Source organism: Trematomus bernacchii, unplaced genomic scaffold (assembly GCF_902827165.1).
Source record: "Trematomus bernacchii unplaced genomic scaffold, fTreBer1.1, whole genome shotgun sequence".
Classification (NCBI taxonomy): Eukaryota; Metazoa; Chordata; class Actinopteri; order Perciformes; family Nototheniidae; genus Trematomus; species Trematomus bernacchii.
In genome coordinates, this window is record NW_022987727.1 from 9326285 (window position 1) to 9329689 (window position 3405).

Genomic DNA, 3405 nt, shown 5'->3' on the forward strand with positions numbered 1-3405 from the left:
CGGCTGATACCATAAAAGAGTTCCAGTGCTGTAAAACAAAGCTGGACTTTGTAATGTACGCTTATGAATCGCAGAACGACCTTCAAAATGAGTCATGAATCAATGCTTTTGAGACGTTGTATATTAATTGATTCTGAAATGTTAGATTCGCATTACACTTTAGTTTATTTACGAAAGAGATTTAGCGCACCCCTAAAATGGTCCCCATTGTGGTACGGTCGGGTTGAACCTCATTGGTCAGCCTGGGCCATTTACAGATTTTGGAGGACGCTGCGTGCTCGGTACCTTGGCAACCACGTCTTCTCGCGAGAAATAAGCATGAACATAATACAAAATGACAAAGGTTGAACGTTGAAAAGGCTTTTCCCTTGTGCTTCAGAGGTGCTGCCCTCAGTAGGTTTTATCACTGTATCATCACTTCATTTTAAGTATTATAACCAGCCCTAATAAGAACATTATTTATTTATTTAATTTTAGAAAACAATAAGCATACAATATTAACCACAACCACAATGTAAATATGTTTACATTTATTTAACAGCTTTATATACATTGAGAACACGGGAAAAACATGGATTTATTGTTAATAATATAATATTTTAAAGTTTTAAGTTTCAAGGCTTTATTGTCATTAGCACAGTAGATATGTCAATGAAAAACTTAGGTCACAGGCTCCTCCAACAGTGCAACATATATAGGACATAGAACAAATAAAACAGATACAATAGTGCAAGAGAATGTTCCCATGGAAGAGATGTGTAAGTAAATACAAATAAAATAGAAATAGTGCAAGAAGAGTCTATATACAAGTAAATGGAATGATATATTAGATAAATAATTTGCAAAATGCAATCAGATGAATGTTTATGGATGTTCTTTAAAAAGGTCAGGTGTTTAATAGTCTTATGGTCTGTGGAATAAAACTGTCCATGAGTCTGGTGGTTTTAGACCTGATACTGCGGTACCACCTTTTCATTTAGGCTCTCTAATGAGTGAACCAGACTTTAATATTCAGGCCTACAACATTTCTTATCCTAAAATTCAAAACATCTAAAACTTTCCAGAGCTGATGATATGATGGAAAGTTGTAAGATTACAGCTCTACTGGCATGTTCTGCCTCCTTCATGTTACCCTTTCCAAAAGAGAGGGGGCCAGCGGAGGGGCTTGGGGGTTCAGCTAATGACAAAACAAGCCGGGGGTATGATCTAATGTTTTGGCAACAACCTGTTTTAATTAACTCATTTGGAATGACCTCAGTTCTAAGGAGAGAGGAGTGTGTTTGCTCCTCTTTCTCCACATACGTGCAGAGGAGGATGCACTTACCACGCTGTTCCCATGAGGACCATCATTGTTTTCCTCTGCACGTAGAATTAAAGAGGGGAGGCTAAACGTCTGGATGAGTGCCGATAAGAGTGAGAGTGATACAAAATGAGTAATACTCGCCTCACATCAAAGCGCAGCCAAGAGCCGTTTGTGAGGCGATCATATAGCACAATCACATTATAACTGCGGGTGTTTAGTTTCTGTGGATCCAACAGACAAGTCTTCATGCGAGAGGCAGGAGTTTAGTTCAGTTTATGTAAAAAGAACAGTAAAGCATCTGACCCGCAAAGGAATAAGGGAAAAGAGAGAGAAAGTATTAGCGATTCAGAACCATCTTTCCTTTCCTGGAGCCCAATATACCTTGAATTTAAGTAGTAGTACATCCGTTTAAATGTTTGGCAAACAAATGTGTACTCGCGCACCTTGTTAGATGTTTGTACTTGTGAGTTTGGCACATCAACCCAACAAAATGCACACATTTTACAGTTGGTTTACATGGCTCTCTGCTGCCCATCACGGTGCGTTTGGTAACGCTTTAAAGGGAAGATATCTCAGCCCCCTCATTTGGTTTGAATGGGACCACTGTGTTGGCACAGTGGGGCTTCTGGTGGAGAAAACACATTATTGTCAGACAAAATAATAGAACCTGTCTCAATGCAAAGCAATGTCATCCACTAACTTTGTGCAGTGTTTTGGTGTCTAAACTGCCTTCAGACTTATGCATCTTCAACAAACAACCAATGAGTGCAATCCAGGAAGGCCTGTTTGAGTAATAGACCCGTGATGTGAAGCATTAGCCGACACAGAACATTGCTCAGTGGCTTGTGAGGAAGGATTTTACAATTCTGGAAAGTAATCACAGTGGCATACATGTTTTTTATCTGCAACAATGGGTAGATTATGAGACGATGGGCCCCTGGGCACAGACATGCAAAGGGGCCCCACAACTTCCCCTACATAAGAGCAAGACACACAGACTCTATACTCTGTATAGCCTCTTTTTGTTGTGGTTTTGCTGGTCTTTGTGGTCATTTTGTGGGTGTTCTCCTCTGTTTTTTTAAGTGATTTAGAGTTCGTCCCTGTTTCTTGTGGGGGAAACTTCTGAAGCAATTGGAAACAGGACTCAGAGAGACACGAGGAGAGCTGGAGCTTTGATGGCAAACACTAATGGTTTATTTAGAGTTACGGCCGGAGAATTGACAAGACAGGTTGTGTGTCACGAGTTGACACAGTGGTTGCCAAACCAATTCTGAAGAACTCTTCTGCAGCTCGATGTTTTAACTAGTTCGGAGTGTAATAATCAACATTCTTTATCAGTGAGACTAAACAATTATGGACCCTGAATCTAACTAGAGCTCTCGTCCATAGAAAAGAATGTGCGCCAGGGAACCTACGTCCCTGAACAGTAAACTACCTCATGGCGGCTTGTGCTCTGTCATAGACTGGCAACAACAATGCGCCCAAGCTGCTCCTCCTTAAAGGCCCGGACACACCAAGCTGACACCAAAGAACTGACACAGACGGACCCCGACTGTTGCGTTGCCTCGCGTCTCTGCGTTTTGGCCATGTGTCGCACTGGAACACACCGCAAAGACTTCAGCCGACGGCCAAGAAGCACGTACGAACTGCGCATGCGTGAGTGGCAATAACTCTCCTTACCAGCAGGCGGCGGTAGTGTGTATTTGTCATTCAAAAGAGGCAACAACCGGAAGACAGACTACGTGATAACCGAGAGAAGAAGAACAGACTGCGTGATATAAACAAACAACAAATAGCGTGTGCGTTCCATTTTCACTCGACAGCGAGAAGCTCATGGGGCTTTCCCGAACCTGTGTCGAGAGCTGGAGTTAAATGAAATCTCAGATTTGCCTTCTTAATAGTTTGTTTGGGTCCCTCACTTCCGTTTCGCTTCTCATGCACTGATTCGCTAAGCTGAACAGCCAATCAGATGGATTTCTTTGGCCGACAGCCTTTGGCCGACTGCCCACCGATTCGACATGTTGAATCGGTGGGTTTTCGGCCGAAAAGGTGTCGGCACTGCTGAAAAGACACGACGGTGCGGGACACACCAATCTGAGTAG